General features: G+C 47.2%; 1 pseudogene; it reads left to right on the forward strand.

Annotated features, from left to right (window-relative positions):
- Nucleotides 1-10,199: 10,199 nt before the first annotated feature.
- On the forward strand, nt 10,200-10,342 carry LOC114234723 (small nucleolar RNA SNORA48; annotated as a pseudogene).
- Nucleotides 10,343-11,992: the final 1,650 nt, after the last annotated feature.

The raw sequence follows: 11,992 nt of genomic DNA on the forward strand, positions 1-11,992 counted from the left end.
GGATGAAGAGGGGCCTGCGCTTTTCCAGGAAGGGCAGGGGATCTGGATCCTGCCCAGCCCCAAATAGGGAGGGGTAGCTGGAACTCTGGCCAAGTGCTGAGCCACGTTTCGGACTCCATCCACAGCAAAGCAAATGGGGTTTTCTGCTCTTTGAGCATCTGGGCCCAGGCCTTCTTCAGGGAGAGGCCTCGCTTCAAATCAGCCAGCGTTTGCTCACATCAGACTCCGCAGAGCTCAGGATTCTGCCCAGCCTGGCAATACTCCCCAGAAGTAAATGTCCTCCTTGAAGAAGACAGGAACCGGCCACCACAGGTGGTCCTGCAGGATCCCACCCGCTGGTGCCATATACACAAGGACACCTGGACATGAAGGGTGGTGGGCTGAGCACCAGACTCAAGGCAGGAAGCCAGGTTCTAAGACTCAGCCCCACACTGACTTGCAGACTTACCGTGTGTGTGTGTGTGTGTGTGTGTGTGTGTGTGTGTGTGTGTGTGTGTCTTTCTTTGAGCCTCCATTGTCCCTCCTCTGTGAATCATGGGTTAAAGGACCTGCCCTTGGACCTCCCAGGCTGATGAAAGATCAGAAGAGAGCTGGTGCATAAAAGGACCTTATAAATTGTGAATTGCTTTTCTAACATATGGTGTTATGATAATCCCCTCCATTCAGAAAGAAGCTGGGCTGCGAGTGGGGAGAAGTGGCTCAGGAAGCTCAGCAGGAGTGGGGGCTGAAGAGGGAGTCAGAGGCTGAAAATAGAATCATTTCAAAGCCCTGGGCCAGCCTCCCCAGCCAGGCCCACCAGTGGCTGGCAGACAGTGGCGCCGGGCTGGCAGGGCCCCAGGCTACCTGCTCCCCGTGGTGTGGCCGTGGGGCCAGAGCCTGAAGCCTGAGGCAGCCGCACTGCCCTGCCAGCCAGGTCAACACAGCCAACGGCCCTGGCTCACAGGCAGGAAGTGGAGGGCGGTGACCATCCTTGGACTTCACTGTGGATTCAAACGGCTCGCTCTCTCCAGGAGCTGCCTGCTTGCTGCCAAATGTGGCCCTGGCCTCCTGCCTACACTCCCTACCAGCAAAATTAGCCCTCAGATGAAACCTACCAAGTAGGCTGGCCCAGGGGACCACCGGCCCTGCCACGTACCTGGGACCTGGGAAGGAAGCTGGCCTCTAGTCCTGAAGCAGATAACAGACACCTGCACCCACAGGACTGAAGACTGAAGAACTTGGAAGGGATCGGGGTTTGGAGGCAAGTTGGGCCGGCTCGGGCGTAACTAGGCAGGGATTTGATGTTTCACAAACAAATCCCACTCCAAGGCATTCCTGCTGCTTGCTCAGGCCAAGGGAAGCGAGGTAATAATTCAAGAAACAGTGACCTCATCAGGAAAGCAGGCTTCCGTCTCTCACACAAACCCCACGTTCCCCAACAACCCAGGAGATTCGATGTGTCGTGAAAAACCCCAGAGCGACATGCCCTGTAGAAGGAGCAGGTGGCAGGTTTAGGAGCAGGCTGGGAGCTGGGATGAAGCTTTTAGCCTGCTCTCTAGAGAAACCACCATCCCAGGGGACAGGGTTTGGGATGGGAAGATTTTCAGCCTCGGGGGTCCTGCCTTCTTGTCACAACAAAAAGAAACCAGAACAAAGCCAAGGTCATTTGTCAGCTCAGCTCTCTGGGGTCCTGGCTGGGCTCTGGACGCCAGCATGGTGCCTCAGCAGCGCGGGGAGCTGGGCGCTCTTGGGAAACGGCTCAGCCTGGTCCTGCTTCATTTCCCCTCATCTGCTGCTTTGTTCTTCCCCAGGATGTGGTGAGAGGTGCTGACCGGGGAAGGAGTAGAAAGTCAGAGGAGAAGGGAGGCCTGGTGTTCGGGCTGTTTATTCCCTGCTCCTCCAGCCTGAAAAGAAGCAAAAGCCACTCCCAGCCTTTGAAACTGGATAAACACCCCAGGGTGCCCAGAACTGTGTGCCAGGGGCTACCTGAGGAAGCCACAGGCTAACCCCACATCCAGCCAGGGCGTGGTAGACTTCTTTACGTTAAAGTAAATGCAGCTGTATTAGGCAGAGCAAACATGTGTTGGGTGTTTACCATGTGCCGGACACTGTGCTTAAAGAGCTTTAGCTCATGCAGAAATATCAATTACATCTCAATAAAACTAGGAAAAAATAAAATAGCCAAGAAAACAATAATTAAAAAATTTTAATTATCACTATAAAATAAGAAATAGCATTATTAAACTTTTATTACTTTGGTTATTAAAGTCAAAAAGATCTATAAAATATAGGTTCCTGGGGGAGGGGGGAACAAATATATAGGCAACTGACTTTTAAATGGTTCAGGCGAAAAAAGATGTTCTTTGCACTATGCTTTCAATTTCTCTGTAAGTTTGGGATTGTTTCAAAAAGTAGTTTAATTTAAAAGAAACACACACACACATGCACACATGCACATGCACGCACGCACAAACAACATGAACCTTGAAAGAAAATTCTTAGGTTGGAGATCCCCAGGACATACCTGGGAATAGCAGGTGCGCTGAGCCCCCACCCCCACCACCCGGGCTGCTCATACAAGTGCCAGCAGAAAGGTTACGCAGGGAGCAGTGTCATGGACTTTGGGTTCTCCATCACCTAGATACTCACACCCCTGCCCCCACAAACCACTCCTAGTGCAAAAATGCATCAAGGTCTCATCACTCTATTGATTGCAAAGGAAAATCACTCTAAAGCAGAAATGGTTCTTGTACTCTGGGTTCCCTCTCCACAAGGCCGGAGCTTTTCTGACACTAGTTCATGCTGTGGGAAGGAGGGTGGTGTGAGAAAGTGCCAACCCGATGGTGGCGTCCCCAGCCTGGGAATGTCTAGGCTCCTAGAGTGTCGTCCCTACACAACTTCTACACCAGCATGACTGCACCTACCTGCTCCTCTGGGCTCAGGGCAAAGGGCCCGGATGCTTTTTCCATTTCTAATGACCTAACTGCTTTGTTGGATAGTCTTTCGTTCTTAGGACCAAGAGAAGGGTAGAAACTCCTTCAGTGTTCCTGACCAAAACCAAAGCGAATTTTTAGAGGGAGGAAATGTGGTCTTGGTGCTCCAGGGAGCTAGGAGGCGCCAGCTGGGCCCTCAGCCAGCCCATTACTCAGCAGGTGAGCTGATTTGGAAAGACAGTGATTGTGTCCCAGTGTCCAAGGCAACAGCACAAACAGTGTGGAGGCGTGCAGGTCAGTGCCCTGGGCTCCCTTACATAACATTCCTAAGTCATGTGTGCTGGGAGGGGGCAGGGCACAGGAAAAAGCAGGTAGGCTGCTGCTGCTGCTGCTGCTGCTGCTGCTTCTCCTTCTTCTTCTTAAGGAAAAGAACCGTTGAACTGCTTACTGAAATATTAACTCGGTGTTTGGTTCACAGATTATCTCCATGCCATCTCCATTTAGAATTTAACCTTTTGCACTCGGATGTCGAGATTGAAATTACTCTTTGAATGTATCAATAATTTGAAATATAAAAAAAAATCCAAATAAATAAGTTTGTATGAAAAGAAACTCCAGTTTTTTATTCTACTGCCGCACTTTGTAAAATCTGGGGTATTGAAAAAATTAAATCCCGAGTAGAATAAAGGAATCGAGAGAAAAGCAAGCGAGTGCAAAGGGTTAATACATGTCTCAGTTATACAGTATCTTTCTGTGGGGGTGCCCTAAAGAAACAGAGGCATTAGTTTGGATGCAGGAGGCAGAGTTGAGAAAGGGGCAATGGCAGCCAAAGTAAATAGCATCATTGTTGCTCTGGTGTAGGCTTCCTTTTTTTTTTTTTTCTTTCAAAAAGCTTTATTGTTTCCATTTGGTCCAATGCATGGGAGAGGGCTTCAGGTGGTTAAAAGAATGGCTAGTAGTTTCGGGGAGAGGCTCAGGCAAAAGCCAGACACCAGGGCATGCAGAGGGGCCCCACAAAGGCCTCTGAGCTCCAAAGGCTCCTAGTCGTGCTTGAGGGTGAGCCTTTCGAGGAGATACTCGCCCAGCCCAGCCTGGGGGCCGGCCAGCCGGCAGAGGTGAGTCAGGTGTAGCCCATCTTCTCGATGAGTTTCGCCTGCTCACCCCGGAAGTGGTTCTCCAGGAAGTCACAGAGCTGAGGGTAGAACCCAGGGCCTGCAGCTCCCAAAGGGTCTGGTTCGGGTTCATCGCCAAGGCCAGGGCCGCTTCCAAGGCCCCCTGAGTTTTGCCCACTCATCTTGGGGAGGGCCTCAGCACGCCCTGAAGAGATGCAACTTGAAGAGATGCTCGGCGTCCTTGCGCTTCTCCTCTGCCAACTCTCAGAAGAAGCGGCCCCCGCCCTTGAGAGCCACGTCACCGGGTGGAAATAGAAGCCCAGAGAGAGGTAGGTGTGGGAGGCCCGCAGATGCAGGTTGGCCTCACCTCGGTGGAGTGATTCTGACGAATTTGGGAGCTCATGGTTGTTGGGCAATAAGGAGGTAAGGTAGAAAAGAAAAACGGTGTGCTGGCTGGTCTCAGAGGTGGCCCTGAGGTGGTGACTGGATGAGACGCTGGAGGGTGGCTGGAGGCTGGAAGAAGGGGCGGCCCTGGGTCTGTTCCGTCCAAACACTGCTGAAGCAGGAGACAGAGCCGGGACCGCCGAGGGCACTGTCGGAGTATTCTTGATGTGAGAACATTTTTCCAACCTTGGGACATTCCAGGCTCTTCACTCTGCCTGGAAATGCAGTCAATAAAAACACAGGCCTAATTCCCACCTAAGTAATTCCTATAGTGCTGGGGACCTCCAGGATGAGAGCCTATCTTTCCCCCCCCCCCCCCAAAAAAATAACCCTGGATTTGTGACAGCGATTAAGAAACATATCCTCTTTGACAATTTAATATTGTGTTTTGAAATGCAATCTCTATAAGACAACAAAAAGCAAAACGTATCCTAAGGAAACACAGCAGTTAACAGTGCCTGTGTGGGGATTATGTGGCAAGCAAGAGAAAGAGGAGGTGAGGGAGCATGAGATGGCAGAAATGAGCTGGGAGTTAGATGTGAGAATTTGAGAAGGCAGTCAGAGAGAAAAGGAGAAAACGGGGGGAGCTTAAGGAAGCTTAGGATCAGAAAGCAGAATGATTTCAGACAGGAAATTGTGCTGGACACTGGGAATGCAAAAAGGAAAAGACAAGCCTTGCTCTGGAAAAAGAGCAACAGTCTAGACTCAGACACCAATATAAACCGCATGACCTGTGTCACAGTTGAGGCATTCACAGGGTGCAGAAGCCAACACGGGAAACGACAAATGCCAAAACATGGGTCTGGGGTCTCCTGAAGGAACAGCTGTGGCCAAAGCAGGGAGGGCAGCTCTCTAGCATAGACCTTTCGTTAGTAAATTTTACTAGATTAAGAAAAGCAACTTCTTTCTTTTTTTAAATATATTTTTATTGGTTTCAGAGCGGAAGGGAGGGGGATAGAGACTTAGAAACATCAATGATAAGAGAATCATTGATTGGCTGCCTCCTGCCCCACACTGGGGATTGAGCTTGCAACCCAGGCATGTGTCCTTGACCGGAATCAAACCTGGGACCCTTCAGTCCGCAGGCCAGTGCTCCATCCACCAGCCAAACCAGCTAGGGCAGTGGTCGGCAAACTCATTAGTCAATAGAGCCAAATATCAACAGTACAACGATTGAAATTTCTTTTGAGAGCCAAATTTTTTAAACTTAAACTTCATCTAACGCCACTTCTTCAAAATAGACTCACCCAGGCCGTGGTATTTTGTGGAAGAGCCACACTCAAGGGGCCAAAGAGCCGCATGTGGCTCGCGAGCCGCAGTTTGCTGACCACGGAGCTAGGGCAACATCTCCTTTCTTGATACCCATCCAGGATGGGTCCAGGCAGATCTGAACCTCCCCGTTTCTAGCAGGCAGAAACAGAGGAGGAGCAAAGAGATAGGGTCCCCAGAGGAAGACAGTACCAAAGGTTAGGGCAGGGCGTTAAAAACAAACAAGCAGGGCCGAAACCGGTTTGGCTCAGTGGATAGAGCGTCGGCCTGCGGACTGAAAGGTCCCAGGTTCGATTCCAGTCAAGGGCATGTACCTTGGTTGTGGGCACATCCCCAGTGGGGGGTGTGCAAGAGGCAGCTGATCGATGTTTCTAACTCTCTATCCCTCTCTGTAATAAAATCAATAAAATATATAAAAAAAAACAACAACAAAAAAAAAACAAACAAGCAGGGATTCAGAGGCCAGTGTTCCAATTGACTCTAAATCCTTAGTGAATGGGTGAGTTTCATTCATTTTCTTCCTTTTTTAATGTTTATTGTTGACAGTATTACAGATGTCCCTGTTTTTCCCCTGTTGACCCCCTCCACCCTACTCCCACCCCCTCCCCAGGTCTTCCCCTATTGTTTGTCCATGGGCTATGCCTATATACATGAAGTTCTTTGTTTAATCTCTTCCCCTGAAATTTATTTCAGCTTCACTTCATTTCACTGTGGCCCACATTTTTCTGAAGAGAAAAGAGAATCCCAAAGGGCACCCTTACTTAAATATTCAGATACATCATTGAATATTTGCTTATAATTTATATGCAACCTGTTTCTAGGATTCCTTAAGCACTTCAATCAATGCTTGAGCAGGATTGAGATAGAAGTGTGGGGAAGACTAGGCAAGCTGGGGTCTCCTCAGGTTCAGCAAACATTTGTGAGCAGTTATTACAGGCTCAGCACCTGTTTTCACAAATATGTATTCTCAGGCAACCTCGCTTGCTAAATGAGGAAGTGGAGGCTCAGAGAGGTACAATAACTTGTCCAAGATCACACAGATACTAAGTGCGTTTCTGTCTGCATTAGTCCTAGATTAGTTGATTACCCCATAGATGCAATATATCTGAAGAACTAGACAAGCAAGCATGAAATCGATTGTCTTTAAATTGAATAGAAAGAAAAAAAAAACACTCTTGAAAATGTTTTCAAATGATGGCTGCTTGAGTTTGACCAGCAATAACCTCTTATGAAAGGGGAAATAATTTGGCTACTTGTGGTTAAGAAATATTGCCTCACCCTCAATGTCATTCATACCTACCAAATCAGTCAGCTCCCTACTTACTGTGCCCTCCACTTGAGTCATACGAGTGTATGAGGGACAGGAAAAGGGGGAAATCCATTTCACATCTGAAGTCTTATTTTAGGAATGAGTGACTCAAATGCCACTGACAGATTCCCTACCTAACCAATAGCCTTATTAAGGAGGCACATGCTTTCAGTGTCAACTTAATGGGACTTAGGCCTCCAGAGCTCCAATTTCTAACAAAAGGCTAAATTCTGAGACTCAAGTCTGCAGACAAAATCTTCAGGAAGCTCTGGGGCACATGATTTAACTTCCCTGACTTTCAGTGTCTTCGTGTATAAACTGAGGATAACAATACCTACCATATAGAGAAGTTGTGAAGAATAAATAGGATATGGAAGTAATGATATTGGCACATACTAGGAGCTGGATCAGTGTGAATTCCTTCTGGGTTGCCAGGAGAAAGGAAGAGGGATTGTAATGAATAATGGTAAGCTAACGTATTTCCCTGTTGACTTCGTTTCTTCAACAACCACGAGTTCAGTGCCCACTGCGAACTGAAGACACAAAGGAGAACCGGCAGGCAGGACAGAGGTAGAGTTCATCCATAACGCAATGAGATACATGCAGAAACAGGAGGAGCAAAGAGGCAGGGCCCCCTGAGGAAGACTGACTAGTTCTTCTGGAGCGTTAGGAGGACCCCAGGGGAAGGTGGAATTGGGCAGGGCCAGGAGTATGGGGTTGCTAGGTGGAGAGAAGGCATTTTAGGCAAAGCAAACAGCAAAAGCAAAAAAATAAAGGGGGGGGACCTGCATTACCACCATTTGTCCACCATCCAGAGCTGAGGGGTCAGTGCCGACATGTACACATAAGGAACTGGTGGACATTGATATTGGGTCTCAAAAGAACTGTTGGTCCAGAAAGAAACTCACTACAGACTGATTCATTTGCCGGTCAGCATAACTATTATTGCTCATCTCACATTCAGTTCTTATAAGTATATCTCTAGTGACACATGATCTTGCTCATCTAGGGGAAATGATGAACAACATAGACTGATGAACAAGAACAGAACCAGAAACAAGGAGGCATTGATCGGACTATTGGGCCTCAGAGGGAGGATAGGGGAGGGTGGGAGGAGGGGGGAGAGATCAACCAAAGGACTTGTGTGCATGCATATGAGCCTAACCAATGGTTAAGTTCAACAGGGGTTTGGGGCATCCGTGGGGAGGGGTGTGGAATAGGAATGGGGGGATGAGGACAAATATGTGACACCTTAATCAATAAAGAAATTTTAAAAAATAATAATAATAAAAAAAATAAAGGGGGGAAAATGGAGGCCTCAGGGAGCCCATTTGTCTGGTGGAGAAGGATGAAAGATAAAACAGGGCAGGTGGCTAAGGGCCTAGAATGCCATACTAAGCAGATGTTTTAGCTTCTGGTTGGCAGTGGGCAGGTATATGAAGCTCACAGGAAGAAGCATGCTCTGGAGAGATCTCCGTCACAGAAAGCTCTCACCAGCAGCTCTGTTTATGATACAATGGAGAGTGCCAAAATGTTGAAAAGTGATGAAAAGAAATGAGGAAGGAGAAGGAAGGGAGAAAGGCTAAGAGCCTGGATATATCATGGGTTCCATAATTAGCATTCGAATAATGACATGGATTCTAGTGAGATGTTCCCAGGGACTCATAATACTAAAACTCTGTGTATGGTAACTGCCATGTACTAAGTGACGTGTCCTTCCTAGTGGCACATTCCAAAGTGTGACTGGGAACCTAAGGCACCCGAAAGGGCATTTGTTCCAGTCAATTCAAAATGGTCCCTCTCCTTAGGCAATGAGGTCAGCTCCTGAGGGAACCAAGTTTTCATACAGCACCTTGAGATCTTTTCCTGGGCTCCGCTTTCTCTGAGGTAGCATAACCATGCCCTGCAATATGCTTAGCCCATGAATTTACTCATGTATTCACTTAACATTTATGAAGACCTACTATATGCTAGCAGTATGAGGTTTATAAGGGAAAATATAGAGATATAAGGAAGAGATAGAAGGCTCTGTCTTCAAGGAGATGGCTTCTAATGTGTAACGTAGCTATAATAAAATGAAATCGGCTAAATGGCATTCAAGGTGATTTGAAAAACTTAGATACTGCACACAGTTTGAAAATTATGTATTGGCCCTTGCTTCCCAAGGTGATGTCCACAGAACCGGAGCATAAGTGTCACCTGGGAGCTTGTTAGAAATGCACAGTTATAGACTCCACCCAGACCCACGGAAATCAGGATCCGCATTTTAATAAGATCCTCTGATGGTGTCTGCGATATTCAAGTTTGTGAAGCACTGATTTAGAGCCCATGCAGCCTTAAAGCTTGTTTTAAATAAGGTGGTGGGTTGTTGTTTTTTTTTTTTGTTTTTAAGGAAACAATAAATAGAAAGTGATCAAAACTAAACTCCCTGTATTGTGAGATTAGCCTAACCACAACATAATCTGTCAAAATTAGTACTTCTTCTCCTTGGTGCATCTTATATTTCCAATTCTTTCTTCCTTTATTCAATATGAGAGGGATGCAGGTGTGTGTGGCTCAAAAGAGAAAAGAGAAGGGGGGAAATGGGTCCTCTCTGGGAGGGAGACAGAGCTGGCAAGCTACCAGCAGATTCAGTTCTAGAAAATGAAGCCTTTGTGCTTTGAGGTGGTCTGAGGCCATTTGCTCTTAGATCTCCATTTCACCTTGCCTTGCAGCTGCCCTGCGGCGCTGCCACGTTGGCACCAATGCATGCATTTTTGTGCTGGCTTCATTTTATATGCGGATTGGGAAGCATTTATTGACTACCTGCTAAGTGCATAACATGAGCTAAAAGCTCTCAGGCACATAAAGGTGTGGTCAGCGATGCATAGAAATACTTGTAAGGGTAGATAGACAGCAAGTAGTACCAAAAGAGAGCTACAAACCAAAGACTATGAATGTTCAAATACGGGAGAGATCATTCCTGGCTCGGGACATCCAGGAAGGCTTCATTAAGGAGGCAGCAGAACTAGCTAGGCCTTAAATGATTATTAGGCTTTCAAGAGGTAGATATGGGATTAGAGCATTTTAGAAAGACCATCTAGCCAAGCAAAAGTATGGAGGTACAGAGATGAATGCTTTCTCTGAGGACCGGAAAGAATCTGAATACCCCCCTCCCCCAGCAATTCACAAGGAGACACCTGGTTGGTGGTGTTGCTTTTATATCAGTCAGAGCAAAGCAGATGTACGGTCCTTAGTTTATCTTAGCTTGATGCCTGTGTTGGTGGCCAGAGCTGTTTCATGTCCGGGACACATTAAAAAAAGAAGAAAGGAGGAGGAGGAGGAGAAGGAAGAGGAGGAGGAGGAGGAGAAGCAAGAGGAGGAGAAGAAGAAGAAGGAGAAGAAGGAGAAGGAGCAGAAGAAGAAGAAGAAGAAGAAGAAGGAAAAGAAGAAGAAGAAGAAAAGAATCTGAGGAATGTGACAGCAATCTGGAAAGGAAGGCTTGGAGTTAGGCCAGAGATAGTCCCAAATGCTCAAATGTGGGCAGCCGGAAGTCACCAAAGAGTTCTGGGTAGAGCAATGACATGATTACATCTGTCCTTTGGAGCTGTTATGCACCAGGCATTCTTTGCAGGTGAGGGAGGGAGTGGGAAAAGGTAAGCAATTTATGAGACGCTTCTATTGCTTTCGACAATTCCCAGTTGAAGACGTAGGTATTTTTTTTTCTTTCATGTTTTTCCATCTCCCTACTCCTCCACCCTCCTACCATCATACAGTCAATAGATACGAAGCATCTCAAAGTGAACAGAGGCTGGGAAGCAGCACAAGCCCTGTTCCCAGGAAGATGGCCACAGAGCACGGGTGTGTTATGATGGAAAATATTAAAGCCACAGACCTATCAAAAAGTCTGGGGTGGTGATGACTAGCATCATCAGAAAGGAGAGGATGATCAGCTAGAAAAGCCCATTTCACAATAATCTCCTTTCACCTGAACTTGTTTCTGGTGAAGAGTACCACGCACTGTTCTAAGAAGAAACATCCATCACTTCTCACCTTTTGGCTAAGATCAAGCATAAGAAGAAACATCCAGTCCCTTTTCTGAGAACATGATTCTCCTGAGCCAGCTGTTTCTTATTTGTCGTATTAACATCACAGATTTGGGAACTGGATGGAACTGTAGAGCCATTTTGCCAATTCCCTCATTCAATGGAAAGGCTGGATGACTTGTCCAACTGCAGCTTGCCAAGCTAGAATAGAGCCTTTGAAAAATATCCTATATAATAAAAGGCTAACATGCAAATTGTCCCCTCAACTGGGAGTTCGAACAAGAGTTCAACTGGGAGTTCAACCAGGGGGAAGGTCTTGCTGGCCAACCTCCCATGTCCCCTCCCCCTGGCCAACGTGGCCTGATTGGCCCCGATCAGGGCAGGCCAGCTGGACCCCACCTGTGCACAAATTCATGCACTGGGCCTCTAGTATAAACATAAAAGCTAGAGAAGGCTTGGCTGGCATGGCTCAGTGGTTGAGCATCGACCTATGAACCAGGAGGTCACGGTTTGATTCCCCATCAGGGCACATGCCTGGGTTGCAGGCTCAATCCCCAGTATGTATATATATATATATATATATATATATATATATATATATATAGAGAGAGAGAGAGAGAGAGAGAGAGAGAGAGAGAACTGATGGGGTGGTCATAATAATCTGGCCACTCAGTGTGTGTGTGTGTGTGTGACACACACACACACACACACACAGAGTCGCCAGATTATTATGACCACCCCATCAGTACTTCGTTGGGCCACCTTTTGCCTTCAATACTGCAGCAATTCTTCTTGGCATTGACTCCACGAGATGTTGAAAGATGATGTGAGGAATCTGACACCATGCCTGATGAATAGCACTGTCCAGTTCTGTGAGATTTGATGTTTGTGGAACCAGCTGCCTGATGGCTCTTTTAACTT

This window comes from Eptesicus fuscus, chromosome 19, assembly GCF_027574615.1.
Source record: "Eptesicus fuscus isolate TK198812 chromosome 19, DD_ASM_mEF_20220401, whole genome shotgun sequence".
Taxonomy (NCBI): domain Eukaryota; kingdom Metazoa; phylum Chordata; class Mammalia; order Chiroptera; family Vespertilionidae; genus Eptesicus; species Eptesicus fuscus.